The sequence below is a fragment of the Natrix helvetica genome (assembly GCF_964273705.1).
Source record: "Natrix helvetica genome assembly, chromosome: 8".
Taxonomy (NCBI): domain Eukaryota; kingdom Metazoa; phylum Chordata; class Lepidosauria; order Squamata; family Natricidae; genus Natrix; species Natrix helvetica.
In genome coordinates, this window is record NC_138559.1 from 2,133,896 (window position 1) to 2,153,309 (window position 19,414).

General features: G+C 46.4%; 2 protein-coding genes across 2 annotated transcripts in view; one reads left to right on the plus strand and one right to left on the minus strand.

Annotated features, from left to right (window-relative positions):
* The window catches only part of LOC309396157 (surfactant protein C-like), a 353,221-nt gene that overhangs the window by 276,426 nt on the left and 57,381 nt on the right, over nt 1-19,414 (minus strand). The window lies entirely within an intron of this gene.
* RASSF2 (Ras association domain family member 2) overlaps nt 9,940-19,414 on the plus strand; it is a 41,659-nt gene continuing 32,184 nt past the window's right edge. Inside the window, exon 1 of the mRNA XM_081961032.1 lies at nt 9,940-10,051. The gene's annotated coding sequence lies outside the window, so the exon portion shown is untranslated. The remainder of the gene's footprint in view (nt 10,052-19,414) is intronic.

Here is a 19,414-nt window from a genome sequence, read left to right on the forward strand (position 1 = left end):
TGGCCAGGTTTGGAGCTCCCTGGCCTAAACCTCTGGGTATGTTCCAACAATATTTCCTCCGAATAAACATCATCTCCTTTCAGATTCCTTCGGACTGCAGTACCTCAGACAGCTACTGTACATCTAAAGGACGTAGCCATTCCAGTTGCCTTCCTGACATGGCACTCTCTCCATGGGTTGGGCCTTTCTTCCCAGAATTCCACGCTAACTGCCCAAATGATCAGGATATTCTGAAATTTTGCAGCCCCCATCAAATCTGGAGAATTCTTTTGGAAGAAGGCCAGTCTTATCGGAGCTGAATTTCTATCCGCACCTGTGAAATGACTCCGATGCCCACAGCTCAACTGCTTTGGAATACCCAACCTCAATTCCGTTAGATTTACGATACAGCAAAGCATTGAGTCTGTTGAACACGCCGAGCTTAAAACAGAATTTCTCAGTCCGTTGCTTTTAGGAACGATCCTAAATTGAGTGCCCCCGAAAGCAATAGGAGCGAGTCACCTTGAATTCCTACTGGAAGTATAGGATGAGTTCGCCGGAGTATTCTTTATGCGGCAGTATGAACATTTATGGCCTTTTGCAGGTCGTGTGGTAATTTAACCGCGACGGTTCAGCTAAATAAACCATGCTTATGAACTCAGTGCTTTGCGTTTTATTGCACTTTTTGCCCAGCCAAAATTGAATTCTGCATAAAAGAAAATTGAAAAGAGAGGCAAACAATGAGGGTGGAAAAGGGTCAGGAATATAAGCCCTGCAGCTTAAAAAGCCCACTAAAATAAATCAAGCTAACTAATTGTAAGTCCAAAGAAAAAAAGAAGAAAGGTTTAATTCCTCAGCTGGCTGGCGCTCCGGAACCCGGAAGAGCAACGGACGATGGCTCCTGTGCGCGTAGAGATGGCTCCGCATGCCACATGTTCACCATCACGGCTGTAGGATTTTTCCTTTCACTGTAACAATCATGGGAAGAAGTCCATAAACTTTTTTTTATAGGCACAGTTACTTGGAAGTCCTGACCGGCTGCTTCTCCGGCTTGTGACATTTCAGCGGGCACACAACGGATTTTCACCAAACCTGAATAGTCATGACAATCTACAAGTCCATCCATTAAAACAACAAAGCTGTGGGACACAAAAGAGTTGAATTTGCAAAGCCACATCCTACCTGTGGGCAAATCTTGGCCCACAGGAAGCCTTGGCATAGTTGATTTCTGAGCGTTTTTGCAGGGAAACAGAGATAGCAGCTCACCCACTCATCCTTTCCTTCATAGGTCAGTGGAGATTGGAGTGTGTGCAACTTTCACGATGCCTCCCATCACCTTGAATCAAACATGTGCAAAATGCGAGTTTCCTCATCTGGAAAACGCATGACTTCGACTCACCCCAATTCATCCCCTTCCCTCCCCCCCCCATTTACTCCATTCTAGGTTGCACATTTACACATAATAATAATAATAATAATAATAATAATAATAATAATAATAATAATAATAATAATAACAACAACAACAACAACAACAACAACAACTTTTATTTCTAGACCGCACCCTTTCCTAGGCAGGACTCGGGGCGGTGTACAGTCATGTTAAAACCATATACAAATACATAAACATAGACATAGACATGGACGTGGACGTAGATGGAGGAGGTAAAAAATATACTGTACAATTCTTAGTTAAAATACAAATATTAAAATTCCCTTAAAAATTCCCCAATAAAATGTTTGCCAGGAGGTGGAAGATGGAACTGTCAATCAGCTAAGCCAGCTACAATTACATAGTAATTGAGTGCATTAGTGGCACCCATCCCACTGTCCTTCCATTTGATCGTTATGTGTTTTGCATCTGTCTGAGGTCTGCATGAATTGCTGAATAGTGAACAGGAAATAGGATGTTGGTTTGCAGGGCGATTCCCCAGAACATTCCCCTGTTCTGGGGAATTGCCCTGCAAACCAACATGCGAAGAGGAAACAAGCCAGCAGTTTGGGAAGTGGCGTCAAACTGGCCACCCGCACCCGGTCAGCTACCCCCAACCCCCAGCCCACTGAGGTCAACCACAGCCCTGATGTGGCACTCAATGAAATTGAGTTTGACACCCCTGCCCTAGACCAAAGCTTCTAGCTTGCATAGAATATCAAAGTAGTCTGTTCTTATGGAATTGGTGAATTCATGCATCAAAGCAAATGTTCTTAATGAATAAAAGAATTGAAATGTATATCTGTATGTCTGAAGTAATGGATTGAAACTAATGTGTTTCCCCCAAAATAAGACAGGGTCTTATTTTCTTTTGACCCCCCCCCCAATAAGCAAACTTGGCCTTATTTTTGAGGAGGCCTTTTTATTTTTGAGGTGCAGGAGGCGGCGAGCGTGGTCACCTCATGGCTGCTGCTGTGTTGCAATATTTTCAGGGAGGGCTTATTTTTGGGGGTGGCTTATTTTAGCACATGTGCTCAAAAGCTTGGTTGGCCTTATTATCTGGGGAGGTCTTATTTTCAGGGAAACAGGGTATGAATTGAAATTATGAATGTGAAAGTGAATCCAGAAGAAAATGTATATAAAGATGTGGAAAAACATGGGTAAAAATAGTAGGATTGTAGGAAGTAAAATCCTGTGTGGAAAAAAGAAGGATTAGATGAAAGATTGTCCCAAAGATGCTTTTTTTTCAGGAGGCAGCTGGACTTTCTGGGTTTTTCTTTGAAGACATGTCACTTCTCATCCAAGAAGCTTCTTCAGCTCTGACTGGATGATAGTGAAGGGAAGGATTTATGCTCCTTTCAGCATCTTATCATTTGCATCCTTTTAGAGGTTCTTTGAAGCCACTTGTGTCCTGTTAACAGTTGCATCTAAAAGGATGCAAATGACCAGCTGTCTGCAAGGAATATAAATCCTGCCATTCCACACCATCCATTCAGAGTTGAAGGAGCTTCTTAGACAAGAAGCGGAAACATCTTCAAAAGAAAAAGTCCAGTTGCCTGTTGAAAAAAACACATTTGGGACAGCCATGGCCTGGGTGACTGAGAATCTCCATAGACATTTAGATGAAAGATGAATCTCCGAAGAGAACGAATGGAGAAGGATATAGGGACGAATGTGGAGGTCAGAGTGAGAAGAATGATGTTTGCAGGGCTGCGAAGCGATGAAATACTGCAAAAAAGAGGGCAAGAGATGAGCATCGCATGAAGGGCACCGTGAGGGAAATCGTTGCGAAGAATGTGGCCAAAGAGCAAAGAAGCGTTAAAATTTAAAGGCAGAGAAAATGCAGAACAATTTTGATGGGAAGTTTTGAAAACTGTTCTGAAACTGACTGAAGAGAGTCCAAAGAAGGAACCTCCAGCCGAGGGAAGTGGAATTGAAAACAAAGGAGACCATGTCAGAAGGGGCTTTTGAGAGATTTACAGGGGCCTGGTGTGTGCGTGGCGTGTTTAATAAGAGTGGAGCTGAGAGGAGAGGAATCCTATAAGCCTTTGCCCCCATCAGAAAAATGATGGAAAGGCAGAAAGGAAGCTGTGCAGAGTGTTGAAAAATGATCAGGCGGCAGGTGTGAATGAGATCATTGGAGAAGGTGCAAAGGGGTGTAGATTACTTATGGGGGGGGCTTGGCATAGTCCTTTCACAGGTGTGCTACTATTGTTCCCCATTCAAAGGCAAAGGGAGCAAGACCGAGTGCAAAAACTACAGAGGGATTGGTTGCTTAAGGCGACCTGGAAGAAGATTTGGCAGAATTAGGAGAGCAAACCTGGGACGTGCAGTGCCACTTGGTGCCCAGCAGGGGGTGAAACGGTGCAGATTTTGTGCTTTCTCCCTTAATTTTGAAAGCTCTAAGTATGGCAGATTGATTTAGAGAAACCATAGGAAAGTGAATGGGGTGTGTGCCATAAAATGCTGCTATTGAATTGAAGAGGTATAGGATGCAGCAAAGCAGATGATGAGTAAACGGCATGTTAAGTAAGCAAATGGTGAATGGTTCAGTTTTGAGCAGAGAGTAAGAGAAGGATGTGTGACCATCTCCCTTTGTTCGTTGCTGTTATGTATCATAGTTTTCCCTCTGGTCCGTTTTGCTAGGGGGCGCTGTGCTCGACGCTGATTGGTTGACTGTTTGACAGCCGGTATATATAAAGGGCTGTCAAACAGGGCTCAGCTGTTGCCAGTTAGCTGAGACGCGCGAAATGTGAAGTGACACGTTTGGCAACCTGTTAGTAATAAACTGTTAGCATTTGTTAAGTCCTGGCTCACCTCCGTTTGTCCACCCGTGTTCTCCCAGCTAGAACAGTTGCTCATTGAATGTATTTGTAGCAAGGGTGGGTTCCAACCGGCACTACTGCCGGTAGTAGAGGACAGCTTGTGACTTAGAGGTTAATACAACTGCCTAGCATGTAAAATTGCCCAGGTTCAAATCCCAGCTAAGGGTATGGATAGCTGGTGAGAGCTAAATAGCTTGAAATAGATCCATCCCTTCATTTCTTTATCAGCAAAAAATTCAGTAGAAAATGATTTTCAGCCTGGAAGGCTCCTAGGGTGGAGCTGAAAGGCAAAAGGGAAGCAGTATGCTCCCTCCCATATTTGCCTTGACAAAACATCTAATCATTCCCCTGGCTCAGCTGATAAGGGAGGAGAGCTTGTGGCTTAGAGGTTAGCTGAATAGCTTGAAATAGATCTATAAATAGCTTGAAATAGATCTAGTCTCCCTTCATTTATTTATCAGAAAAAAAATGTATATACACACACACATGTAATGAATGGTATGTAGGGATGATACAATCTGAGCCTGGAGGAGGAGAAGGAAATCACAAAAAGGGACTCGGAAGGGACCCTCCTAATTTGGGGAGATTGAAAGCAAGAGACAGAAGCAGGAATTCTTTCAGACTTGCAAGATTCTGTTAATGTAACTGGGGAGGGTTGGCGCCCTCCCCTCTTGGAAGAATGAAGTATTTGGGGAAATGCTGAGAGGGCAGGATGTTGTGTTTCCCTACATGAGAGGGGGAGGGGCATGTTGTTGGGGATGGGGCGGCTCCTTGCCCCCAGTAGATATCACCCAGGGTGATGGGGTTGGGACTTGACCCTCCAGGACATGGTGGATTGTCTATCGGCGGAACTCACCACATGGCACAGCCAGGCCCCTTCATTACATTTCCCGGTGCAGTTTGGCCAAACCTATCTCAGAGAAGGTCCTAGGATTTGCACGTGACATGCCCTTGTCACAGGAACAGGAAGCTCAAATTCAAGGCCCGGGAGAAGGTATAAATAACACTCACTCTCCGCTCCATGTGGTCAGCTAACCAGGACTTCAAACTCATGTGGTCCTGTCCACCATTAAACCATCTTTCCAAATAGCCTCCATGTTTCCAGTGTCTATCTTCCCACTCGGAACTGAACCCCAATGGACATTTCTTCCAATGTTACCTTGCAAAAAATGTCCAGTTATTACACCTGCGTTTCCCGCTCTCTTCCAAAGAGAATCAGAACACACACACACACACACACACACACACACACACACACACACACTGGGCCTTGAGTTTTAGCAACAGGGATTCTTTTCTCCATTAAGCCCCAGTGTTGTTGCAACACCAGCCGCAACTTAGATGTAACCGAGGCCAATTTTCAGAAACAGCAGAGACAGTATTTGCCTGGCAACTCTTCCAAGGTCACTCCGACATGCCCTGAGGGCTGGTGATTGATTGCCACCCTCCCTTCCTTTTGGTCTAGACTAGAAACGGAGAATCTTTAGAATGAGAATCTCAGTTTAACTCTGCGGGAGAAAAGAAGTTTTAAGTGGACGACTCACGAATTCCAATGAGCAGCTGACTTTAAATGAGACCAGTTTAAAAAGGCCATTGATGCCGGCCAAACTGGTTGAAACTTGACAATTTGGGGTTCACGTACGTTCACAGTTTGGAGGGCTGCTCTTCCTTTTATGAATTTGCGAACCTGAGTAAAAATTGGCATTGAAAGTTAAGTCCGTATCATGCCAGGAAGAATATGGAGTGGAATATTAATGAATGAAAGACCACAGTGGTTTTTTCTCACAGGAAAAATAAACACAAATTATACATAAATAAAATGCCGAACTCTAAAACAAATGAATGAATTTGTTTATTGTGGTAGAGTGTTTACCAAAGACAGGAAAACCAAGAGAGAATTTTTTTTCTAACCGCCAATTGGTTAGAAAAGCAATGGGAAATATCTGTAGAGATTCCCAGTCCAGTCATCCAGGTGGAGGATGGAAGGATTTGTACTCCTTGCAGACAGCTGGTCCTTTGCATCCTTTTAGAGGGTCCTTGAGGCCACTTGGAGTTTCCCTGTGTCTTCAGGGTCACCTGAGTGGTCAAAATGGTTCCTGGAGTCTGCAATTTTTTTTCTTTGCAAATCCATTCCTACTCCCGCACCATTCCAAGTGTGTCCATCCCAAATTGTACAGCTAAAGATCTGTAGAGATTCTCTGTCATCCAGGTCATAGTTGTCCCTAAGGTGCTTTTTTCAGGAGGCATCTAGACTTTCTTGGGGTTTTTTTTTGAAGATGTTTTGCTTCTCATCCAAGAAGCTTCTTCGAAAGAAAAAAAACCAGGAAGTTCAGTTGCCTCCTGCAAAGCACCTTTGGGAAATGGGCATTCTATTGTGAGAAACAGTTGTTAAAAGAAGCAAAAAAGGATGTATTGACAGCAGGTGTCTTTTTACTTCATTAATGTATGGAAGGATTTGTTACATCACTGAGAAAGCTGAAAAAAAGTTTAATAGAGTGAAATAAACCTTCAGAAACGTGTGCGGTACAGCAAAACAATTTTGAAGAAGTCAGTTGGAGGGGAAGATTGATGCTTATGAACTTTGGTATTGACTCTTGAGTTTACTCTTCGATTATTGTCTTCTCATAGATTTTAATTATTCTAATACTAATGTAATAATTATATTGTGGTACAATGTTATAACTCTGATATTACGCACATACATTTTTCTTTGAATTATAATCAATAGTTTTTAAAACTTTTATTTCTCACTTTGGCTTCTATTCTCTAGCCACTTGTACAGTCTACTCCAAATTTTATAATAGTCCGACTCTTTCTTTTAACTCCATAGTCATCCTGTCCCTTTCAGCACATTTGAGTATCTTCCTAATTACTATTTCGGCTGGGGTGGGTGGGTACTTTTTTGTTTCCAGTTGTGTGCAAAGGCAATCCTAGCAGCAGTTGGTATGTGTAATGTTATACATCGATATTTCTTGTCCATCTCTGGGTCTAGAATACCTAATTAATATAGATCTGGTTTCAATTCTATCCTATGTTCGGTGATTCCTTCCAGCCAATCGGTAATTTTAAGCCAATATTTCCTGGCCTGGGGGCATGCCCACCACATGTGATAGAACATTCCAGATTTATGTCTACATCTCCAACATTCGGGAGATAGGTTTGGGAACATCTTGGCCAATCTCGCTGTGTAAAACATTTTATATAAGTTCTCCTTATAAGCCATCGTAAACTTATAGTTTCTTTCCCACAATTTGTCCCATTGGTCTAGCCAATCTATGGCCAAAGTTTCTGGCCCAGGTCACCATTGTCTCTTTTACTGTCTCTTCCTCCATTTTATGTCTTAAAAGAAGCCCAGATGGTCAGGCTCACATCGTCCTTCTCTGTAGAGAAGGCTCCGAAGTGGGGAAGGATGGAAGGAAAGCAGAGAGGAGGAGGACCAGGAGGAGGACCAGCAGCCGGTGCATGGATTCGGTTATCATGGCATTCTTGGAGATGCTGATTGTCACGGAGAAGGTCCATCTATAAATTATGCAAGGCTTGGGGACACTTCCTAAGAAACAGCATAGGACAGCCTTTCAGAAGTCACAATGATTTTGCTCGCCCCTTGCAAACCGTGACAATAGAAGCAACTTGCCCAGAGAGAGTTATGTGAATATTATTTGGCACAGAAGAAGCACAAGTCATTACAATCAGAAAGCAACCCTTCGTGGAAACAAAACAACAACAACAAGCAAGGGGTTTTAGTGGCAGGTAATTAGATATTTGATACTAACGGCAGACTGTGAGCCTGGGAATCGTTTCTGGACATTTTGCAAAACTGCACGTCTCTGTTTCCAAGACGTGCCAAATTCACATCAAGGCTTGAACCCCGGAGAAGACAAAGGAGCAGAGAAATCTCCTCCTTCCTGGGGATATTTTGAATTGTGTTCTTTTGGAGCAGCAGCTCCTTATGGCCCTTATGTGCCTTATGGATCGTCGGAGAAAGACAAGCAGGCTGAAGGATTAAAGCCCATCCATCATGGGCAAATCGTATCTTGATTTTATAACAATTCCTGGCACCTCCAATTGAAACTGTTGGGAGGTGGGCATTTCTGGGTATCTGGGATCCCACCTCCAAGGCAAATGGTGACATCACTGGCGAGGGGCGAGCAAGGGTGAAGGCAACCTAGATGCGTTGGCGAGAACTTACTGTGTTATGAGCCAACCTATCTTAAATCTACAAGAGACCCATCCGTCTGTTGCACTGTATGGCCCTGAATGCTGTAATTGGCTCGAGTAATTGAGTAAAAAGTGGGCTAAACATTCAGTCTTGCACGATTGAGTATCGGCCTCCCGAGATGGACCAGACAAGGAGCTACTGATCCCTGATCACACAGCTACCTTAACAGAATCGGACAGATCTCCCACCGTTGCCTTTACAAGGTGAGAGCTGCTCTGTGTGTTTGTTCCCCTTTCTGAACTTCTTTCTCCAGCCACAGGGCAGCGAACGGCAACGCATCTCCCAAATCTTGCCAAGGGAACCGCAAGGACCGGTCCAGGCAGGATCCAGCAATCAAGCCTCATGCACTTCTTCCCCCAAAACAAAACTGCTCGGGGGGGGGGGGAGAAAGGGGCACCCAGGATCCTGGGTGAAGCCTGGAGGTCTTTAGCCAAAGGACAAAGAGGTCTACCAGTATATCGCAAAAGTGAGTGCACCCTCTCCCATTTTGTAACCATTTAAATATACCTTTTCATAGGACAACACTGAAGAAATGACACTTGGCTACAATGTAAAGTAGTGAGTAGACAGCTGGTAGAACTCTGTCAATGTCCTGTCCCCTCAAAATAATGCAACACACAGCCATTCATGTCTAAATCCGTGTGATGGTGAACCTATGGCACGCATGAGCCCTCTCTGTGGGCACATGCACTGTTGCCAGCTGCTCTTCTGGTTTTCCAGCGTGCCGGTCTCCATGGGTGCAGGAGCACCGGAAAACAGCCTGAAAAACAGCCAAAACCCCAGGCCGCTTTTCTGGCCGTTTCCAGGCTGTTTTTTGCACCCAAAAGTGGCTTGAAGAATGGTGTGAAAACGGCCAAATAACCACGCATGCGTGCGCTAGCCAGCTGCTCTTCGGATTTCTGGTGCTCCAGCACATGCGAAGACCAGCAGACCGGTGCACATGCGTGTGCCAGAAACCCGAAGATCAACCGGCTAGTGCACACATGCACGCCAGCCAGCTGGTCTTCGGATTTCCGGTGCACACATGCCCGGGCATTCTGGTTTGGCCACTCGGTGGCGAAAAGGTTCCCCATCCCTGGTCTAAACACACGAAAAGCTATACTTGAATCTTTAGAAAAGGTGAGGGGGTCTCCTCACTTCTGTGATCCACTGATGCCAGGCTACCAGTTCTCCCCCCCCCCCCCGCCATGGCACCTTGAATAATAGATTTGGGGGGGGGGGGGTTGCAGGCCACCTTCTGGGAGTGGGGAGTGGGGATCAAAGGGGCCCTTCGCTCTCCTTCCAGCTGCCTTTCTTCCCAAACGGCTGGGGGCATTTGGGGAGGTGGCAGACTTGGGGGGCTGCCCTGATGGAGGAGGGGGAGTGAGCTGGTCGCCCCCTCTTCCCTTAACAGGGACCCCCCCGCGGCAGCCCCCGCCGCCCCCCGCCCGCTCCGCCGCCGCCAATGAGTGAGCCGAAGGGGGGGAGGCGCGGCTATTGTCAGGCTGGGCGGAGGAGAGGAGGGGCGTGAGGCTGTGGGGGGACCGATCCTCCGCTAGATCGGACCCGCCCGGCGGCCGCGGAGGACCGGGGATTGCGGATCGCCGCCCGGATCCGGTAAGCGGGGCCGGGGACTGGGAGACGGTGCTAGGAGCCCCCCGGAACCCCCAAGCACCTCCTGCGCCCCCCGCCGCCTGCCCGACCATCTCCAAGGTTGCGCTGCGCCCCCCGAGCCTGGCCAGGATGCTCCAACAGCCCCCCGGCCACTTCCAGCGCCTGCTGGCCGGAGAGCCCCGGCTTCCCCCCCCCCCCGAGGGGCGGAGGGTTTAGTAGCTAGAGCCCCGGGAGTCTTCCTCCCGCCCGCTTTCCTCCCCAGGAGCCCAGAGAAGCGCTAAGTCGGGGTCCAGGTCGGGGATGAGAATTTGGGAGGGGGATGCGGAGTCGTGGGAGCGCGACCTTCCCACCCACCGACCAGGGTACCCCCCTTCCACCTCTCCCCCTGGGGGTTGCACTCCTGGGGGACCCCAGCTGCGATTCCCGGGTTTGCGAACTCCGCCTTCGAGGGACACGTTCAGACGTGTCGATTTGTGCGCGAAAAAAAAAGCATCTGGGCTTGTTAAAAAAGAGAAAGCGAGTTTAGAGGTCGTGGGAAACTTTTTTTTAAAAAAATGTTTTTATTCAATCGTTTTTTTCCATTTTTTAAAAACACAAATATTATCTTTGCAACATGTAAGCCTCCATTTATACTCTTTTTATCCCTGCATGTATACCTTTATCTCTATATGATTACACATTTTTCATCTGCTCATGGTAATTTATACTTTCTTTCTTCTACACATATTACTCTTTCAATATACCTATTTCTATACCATACATCTTCTATCATTCTACGCTGGGTTTGCGAACTCCGCCTTCAGAAGTTCGGTTTGTGTGCAAAGAAGAAGAAAAAGCATCTGGGCTTGTTGAAAAGAGTTGGGCAACCAGGAAGGGCCACGTGGAGGGGAGGCGGAGGGGGTCTCCTTCCCTCGGCTGGTGGGCCTGAATCTCTCTGCTCCGGGGGGGGGGGGGAGAGATCTTGGCTTGCCTTGGAAGCCAGGATTGGACCTTCCCTCATTCTGCTCTTGGTCAAGATTGCTGATCTTAGGAGCCGGAAGAAGTGGGGGTTGGGAGGGTTGGGGGGGTTGGGGCAAGGAAGGTGAAAAGAGGAAGCTGGGCTGGCAGGCATCTGCAGGGGTTGCCGCCTTTCGCCCTGCCTGCCTGCCTGCCTGAGTGGGTAAGATGTGGTGGTGTCACTTCCTCTTGCAGACACACCACGTTCACGCTGTTGGTGCAAGGACCATCTGGAGCAAACTCAGCAGGACCCTTGCAGGTGAAATGCGTAAAGACCCTCCTTCCTTCCTTCCTTCCTTCCTAAAATTGCACTAGATTTCCTTAGACTGTTAGCCAAGTGACCGATTGTTGTGACTGTGAGTTGTTAAATGACCGGAGTTGTAGTCGTGAACAAATGCAGGCTAGGCAACACACTTGATAATAACTATCCTCTCTTTATTTTCCTCCTCATTGGTTCTATTTCCATTTGATTTTTGATCTAGAAGTATACGTTTTCTTGTGATGCTAGGCAGGCAGTTCTCGACTTACAACGGTTCATTTAGTGACTGTTCAAAGGTACAACGGCACTGAACAATGGGACTTACGGCTGTTTTTCAGAATTATGATCTTTGAAGCATCCCCGCCATCAAAATTCAGACGCTTGGCAACTGGTTCAAACTTACGACGGTCACTGTGTCTTGGGGGCCGTGCAATCCCCTTTTGCGACCAAGCAAAGTCAGTGGGGAAGCCAGATTCACTTAACAACCGGATTACTAACCCATCAGCTGCAGCGATTCACTTAACAACGGTGCCAAGAAAGGTCGTGAAATGGGGCAAAACTCAATTGACAAATGTTTCCCTTAATAACAGAAATGCTGGCCTCAATTGTGGTTGTAAGTCGAGGACTATCTGTGCTGGCTGTTGTTTTTTCTTAAGGTTTTGTCTTGTGGTTTTGCTTTCAAGTAGTTGGTTATAAAAATTGGAAATGTTTATTTTGCTGGAGTTTTACCTCCATAACTTTTCCATTTTGCGGACAGCTGATCTCCAACCTAGCATTTCCCCAAGTTATGTTCTAGAAATTCACCATTCTTGATATGATTAACTTGCTCCGTGTCTGAATATTGAGAGTATCAATTAGACGATCAGAGTCTTCGGCATTGAATATGGGGAATTTCCAGCTAAGGTGCAGCACAGCTGCAAGATTCCAGATTGGGGACGATTTTTATAGTTCCTTAACTGATTTGCACATTTATTTCCAAACCCCGAAGGCCTCTGGAATTGGGAGAATGTCTGCTGATTCAGGCAGCTGCTCTTCTAACAGGTATTTCCTTAAAAGTGTGATTTTTCAATGACATCTAACTCACAGGCCCTTCTAATAATCAGGAAGCTTTGAACCGCTGCCTAAGGAAATGCCTCCTCTGCCTACATCTGTTGAGCAGCAAAGGACGCCAACAGTTTGCAGGTCCCCGTTGTTAGGTCTAAGGGGGAGAGGAATTGGGTAGAACTGGGGTCTCCAACCTTGCCAGCTTTAAGACTTGTGGACTTCAACTCCCAGAATCCCTCCCCCCCCCCAGCCAAGTGGATGGGATGGGGCCTTGAGCCATTGCTGATCACGGAGGAAGGGCGTTTGCAGGCAGTGGAGTCCAGATAGGATCCCTGGCAGCTCCCGATGGGCTCAGAAAATTGCTAGATATCAAAAGGGCCATCAAGTTAGTTTGCAATCCCTTATAAATCTCTGGGAGCCAAAATTTTAGTTGATTTAGCAGGCAGGACAATGGAATTAGCCTGCTGAAAACACACACACACAGACACTTGAGCAAGAAGTACTCTTGATTTATTCCGAAAGGACTTGTTAAACCCTCTTCTGGTTCCAAATCCCAAATTCCTGAGTGAAGAGACACCAATGTTTGTTCATTCTTGGCGAAGGCCTGGGTCTCAGCTCCGCTTTGCACATGTTTTCCGTTTTTCTGTCCTGGAGAAGTGATTGAAAATGAAGTCAAACGGATCGACTTCGCTTCCTCCCGTTCTTGGCGTGGGACGAAGTGGAAAGATGCCTTAAATGGGAGTTTATTTTATGGGAATCCTGGGAATCGAGAAGGCTCGGAGCATTATCCAAACCAAAAGGAAGGGGATTTACTGCTCTGGTGTTAATATTTATGCTGACGACAAAAGCAAATTAGTTAAACGACTCTAGGGAAGAAGAGGGATTGGTTTTTTTGTTTTTTTGTTTTGTTAATGATCGTAAGTTATAATTTCACACAAGCGCTAGGGAAGATTTTGATTAACGCAACAATTAAACCCTTCTGTCGTTTTGGTTTCGCTCAAGGATAAGCCAGGCCATTCTGTAGTTGCAAAATATTCATTGAACAAAAGCACAACAAAGGCCTCATTTTTAAGTTATCTTCTTCAAGCCACTTTCTTGGTTCGGAAAGAGAAGTTGGCAGCAAGCCAGTTCTTCAGTTGACCACGCTGTGTTCTGAACGACTCCGACAATATTTGACCTCCAGTGATATCAGTGAGTGTTTACTGGCTAATTATTGGAAAATATTTAACCAGTTATTTGGCCCCTCAGTCCAGAGATCAGTCTGATTTTGTCCTGAAATCCTTTGGAGTCAGTAAAATACTTTTCCAGTTTTATCTTCCACGTTTTTCCTTCTTGCTGTCTCCAAGCTTGATTAGCTGCAGGGTCTGTGTGACGGATTAAAGATGGCAGCTGTGTGAACATGTGATCCGAGCCACGCCTACAAGGGGGCGGGGTTTGTGTGGCTGCCATCTTGCTTTTTTTCTTCACTCCTCTTGCAAATAAACAACTAGGATCATTTTCACAGAATCCTCTTCTGTGTCTGCAGTTATAGAGTAGAAGGAAGAGTGGATATGAATTAATAAAGCAAATATGGAAATGCCTCATTTAGTGACCATTTAAAGTTACAACAGCAATGAAAAAAGTGACTTATGACCATTTTTCACACTTATGTCCGTTGCAGCATCCTCATGGTTATGAGATTAAAATTCAGACCCTTGGCAACTGACTCAAATTTATGACGGTTTCATAAATGTGTCCTTTTGTGTCCTTCTGACAAAAAGAGTCAATGGGGAAGCCAGATTCATTTAACAACCACGATGCTGCAATAGTGGCAGTGATTCCCTTAGCAACGGCAATAAAAAGATCATAAAGTGGAGCAAAGCTCACTTAACAACTGTATTGCTTTGCGACAGAAAATTTGGGCTCAGTTGTGGTCACGTGTTGAGGTCTCCCTGTATAGACAAATTCCCTGAATCGTATTGGCTGAATTTCCTGAACTGAATGGTCAGAAAGTTTGAGTTGAAAGCCTTCTCCTTGTCTTGGCTGACCCAGCCTCTCTCCTCTCCTGCTTCTTGGCGGCCTCATGGAGGGTCAAGTTGCACTGAGGGAGGATCGGGTAGACAAGGATGGTTGAGCTTTTTCTGAATCTTTTGACTTTTGGTGACAGCGGAAGAGCTGCTTGGAAAGATCTTCCTTCTCTTCTTCTTCTTCTTTTTCCTCCTCCTCCTCCTCCTCCTCCTCCTCCTCCTCCTCCTCCTCCTCCTCCTCTTCTTCTTCTTCCTCCTCCTCCTCCTCCACCACCACCACCACCATCTCCTCCTTCTCCTCTTCTTTTCCTCTTCCTCTTCCTCCCTCTCGTCTTCCTCCTCCTCTCTTTTTCTTCTTCTTCTTCCTCCTCCACCTCCTCTTCTTCTTCCTCCTCCTCCTCCTCCACCTCTTCTTTCTCCTCCTCCTCCACCTCCTCTTCTTCCTCCTCCTCCTCCTCCTCCTCCTCCTCCTCCTCCTCCTCCTCCTCCTCCACCTCCTCTTCTTCCTCCTCCTCCTCCTCCTCCTCCTCCTCCCGTATTCGTCATTGTACATTGGTGATCAAGTTGGCGGTCCTATTTTTATCAACAGCCACATGAAAAAGTGCCGCTGAGTTTTGTCCAAACCTTAAATTTGGAAGCCACGCTGTTCTTCTTCTGCCTGGACCTCCTTTGCCTTCAATCTTTCCCTGGAGGATTCAGTGAAGGATGCCGTATTTCTTGGGTGTCGTATCCCACGTCCAAAATATTCTAACTTTTGCTTTTCTATGCTTTTGGTGATTTCCCTTGGCTTTCCCAGGAGGCTTATCACCTCCTCCTTTCTGATTTTGTCAACCCAGCTGATACCTAACAGTCGCCTGTCAATCCACATTTCAAAGGCTTCTGTGGCTTTCTGTTTGAGGCCAACTCTCTCCACTCCGTAGAGCAGGTGAAAGAGGTCGGCCACCACATCTGCTCCTGCTTCAGAAGCTGAAGTGGGTCCGGCCCCACTCTAACAAGGCCTTGCCACCTTCCGCAATTCGAAGCTCTCCCGGTGGCGGAACGGTTCCCCAGTAGACATGGATGCCTTGTGGGCGGAAGCGCCTGGCTGCACCAGGCGCCTCTGCTGAAGTCCTGGCCCCTTTCTCAGAAGCAACAGGGAGGGTTAATCCATGCGGCTGCTGTGTGTTTTACTGCTGGGAGGTGGGGAGAGTCAATAGGAACAATGGGTGGAGAAACAAGCAGTGGGGCTGAAGGGGGCTGCCCCATACGTTGGAAGCTGCAAGGAGAAGGGGAGTGGGGAAATTCCATTTTTTTACTACCGGTTCTGTGGGCGTGGCTTGGCGGGCTTGGCGGGGGAAGGGTACTGCAAAATCCCCATTCCCACCCTACTCTGAGGCCAGCCAGAGGTGGCATCTGCTCAAAGTATCTGCTACCGGTTCTCCAGAACTGATCAGAACCTGCTGAATTTCACCCCTGCTTAGCAGGGATGTTGGTCCTAGTCATCTCAGGAACCTGCTTCTCCCTAAACCCAGCTCCAGGGCTTTGTGCTTTGTCTATGATGTCATTCTCCCAAGTCCCATCATCCTCATCTTCATCAAAAGGGAGGCTGAGTGGCTACAACAATTTAAATTCAAAACGATGCTCTTGTCCCAGATGAAACAGTAACTAAGTGGGCCAAAGATCCTCCTGGAAGAGGCAAGGTTGACCCTGAATTGGCAGATTCCTTATCAAGCCTCTACGGACCCCAAGGCCAACTTCCTGCTGAAAAAGGAGCATTTCACCAAAACAGCAGGAACACAAAACAATCTTCTGGATAAATAGTTAAAATCAAACTTTTAATGTTCTGATAGACACAGAATGGCGCTCTCTAAAGCAAAACTCTTCCTTGTTCAAATTCAGTTCTTCTTTCCTCCATTCCTCTTTTCCTCCCTCTCTCCCCTTTTTTTAATTTTTAAATAAGTCTCTTTAGTTTTGGATGACATTGTCAGAATAACAAAATAGAATAGAATAAAATAACAGAGTTGGAAGGGACCTTGGAGGTCTTCTAGTCCAACCCCCTGCTTAGCCAAGAAGCCCTATACTATTTCAGACAAATGGTTATCCAACATCTTCTTAAAGACTTCCAGTATTGGAGCATTCACAACTTCTGGAGTGAAGCTGTTCCACTGATTGATTGTTCTCATTGTTAGGAAATTCCTCCTCAGTTCTAAGTTGCTTCTCTCCTGGATTAGTTTCCACCCATTGCTTCTTGTCCTGCCTTCAGGTGCTTTGGAGAATAGCTTGACTCCTTCTTCTTTGGAGCCGCCCCTGAGATATTGGAAGACTTCTATCATGTCTCCCCTAGTCCTTCTTTTCATTAAACTAGCCATACTCAGTTCCTGCAACTGTTCTTCTTATGTTTTAGCCTCCAGTCCCCTAATCATCCTGGTTGTTGTTCTTTGCATTCTTTCTAGCATCGCAACATCTTTTTTACATCGTGGTGACCAAAACTGGATGCAGGGTTCCAAGTGTGGCCTTACCAAGGCCTTATAAAGTGGTATTAACAGCATTGCAGTTAACTAATCAATAGAAATGCTGCGGTAGCTTCCCACAGCATCTCACAAAGCCAGAGGTTGGGAACGATGGCCCTTTTATGACTTCAACTCCCAGAATTCTGAGCCGGCATGGTTGAAGTTCGCAAGTCATAAAGGGCCCATCATTCCTCACCCCTGCTCTAGGCCTTGGGTCAAAAGCTGCTTTGATGTAGAAGTCCTTCATCTGCCAAGAACTTCCTTCTGCCAAGAGACGCAGCCAAGGAGAATGGCTGGTCCTGAATCTGTTTGTTACTCACAAGATACGTTAGCTTGAATTTCCCGGTCAAGCATTTTCCATGCAGATGTGTCATAATGTCATATATTTACAATACTTGGAAGATTCACTTGTGGCATTTCTGGGCCTTTCTCCTTGAAGAAGAAGGGCTCCAGTATCACAACAGAACAGTCAATAGATAGCTGGGCACAGGAATTCCTCCGTTGGAATGAATGTTAAACATTCTGGGGGGAAAAATCCACATTTCCGTTTATTTAAGTGTACGATAACTTGAGAGGTCTCAGAGGCGGTGTCCTTTGTGAACGCTGCTTGCGTGCTTGGCTGATGATTCACACTTTGCATTCATGTAAGCATTCATTGTCTGCAGCCTCCCATAGTTAAGAAGTAGCTCAGGACGACGATGGAGAAGTTTTTGGGCTTGGTTCTTTGGGAGAGGAGGATCTAGAAGCATAGACTAATCAAGCAACTAATCACTAATTTAAAAAAAAACAGAAACATAAAAATAACCAAGTTTAGCTCTTGTGTCAATGTAGGCACTGCAACTTTAACTGTCCTTGTGTTGTGCGAACCAGTGGTGGGATTCTGAAATGTTGCTGGGTAGGCGTGGCCATGGTGGATGTGGCCTACTCAGCCTCTCGTACCACCGGGGGGGGGAGGCGGCGGCGTTTTCACTCTCCCCAGGCTCTGGAGGCTTTTCCTAAGCCTACAGGAGGGTGAAAACGGCCTCCCTGGGCTTTGGAGGCCCTCCAGAAACTGGAAACGGGCCCATTTTCGGACTTCTGGAAGGCCCAATATGTGCCCTTCCAGACCCTCCGCGTGGCCCCTGCAATTATCTGGCATCCAAAATGGGACATGTGGAGACTCCTGGGAGGGGCGGGAGGGGCCAGCTAGCGGTTCACCCGAATCGGTGCGAACCGGCTGAATCCCACCACTGGTGCGAACCCCCAAAAACCTGATCAAATAGATCATGATTTGGTCTCTAAAACTTGGCAACTTTAAGATTTGTGGACTTCAATTCCCAGAATTCCCCAGCTAGTTGCCAAGTTGGGAGACCCCTGAGTTAAATGAAATCTTCATTTCAAATGACCATACGGGATATTATTTTCAATATTTTGTCTTTATATTGAAGAAAAATAGTGTTAAAAAGGAAGACGCCTACTGGATTTTTCCAGCTCCTAGCCTTTCCCCAAATTTTCATGTATCTATCTGATGGCTCAGTGGCTAAGATGCTGAGCTTGTCGATCAGATAGGTCGGCAGTTCGAATCCCTAGCGCTGCGTAACGGAGTGAGCTCCCATTACTAGTGCCAGCTTCTGCCAACCTAGCAGTTCGAAAGCACATAAAAAATGCAAGTAGAAAAATAGGAACCACCTTTAATGGGAGGGAAACAGCGTTCCGTGCGCCTTTGGTGTTGAATCATGCCGGCCACATGACCACGGAGACGTCTTCGGAAAGCGCTGGCTCTTTGGCTTTGAGATGAACATCGCACCTTAGAGTTGGGAACGACTAGCACAGATGTGCTAGGGGAACCTTTACCTTATTTGAGACAGAATGGATTATTCAACTGCTAGATTGTTGAGATTTCTGGTTTTTTAAACAATGGAAAACAAACGTCTAGGTTTTGTCCCGCCAAGGCTGAGTGAGATTTAGCCCCACCAAACGGGACAGAATTAGATCTTGGCAGTGAGGGATTTCACCCTTTTCACCCACCTTCCTGCCCTTCACTAATTAGGGTTTATTGATTTAAAGGCAGATGGCAAAGCTTTTGAAATTATGAGAATGGCATAAATTATACAAAGCAAAGCTGAGAGCGACGTGGGCTGTAATTTAGTCTGAATGGCATCTTCACTGGATTTCCCAGACAAAACTCCCAGTGTTTTGTTCAGGGGTATGTTGGAAGCCTCTTGTGAAGGCACTGAGGGGACGCCGGTTTTTAGGATGGGAGTGGGGGCTTTGGGGGCTTTTGGAGATTTTTGCTCATCTCTGTTTCAAAGCTGAAGAGCAAGCAGGGTCCAAAGACGTCTCCGTGGTCATGTGGCCGGCATGACTCAACACCGAAGGCGCACGGAATGCTGTTCCCTTCCCACCAAAGGTGGTTCCTATTTTTCTACTTCCATTTTTTATGTGCTTTCGAACTGCTAGGTTGGCAGAAGCTGGGACAAGGAACGGGAGCTCACTCCGTTACGCAGCGCTAGGGATTTGAACCACTAAACTGCCAACCTTTCTGATCGACAAGCTCAGCATCATAGCCACTGAGCCACCGAGTCCCTAATTG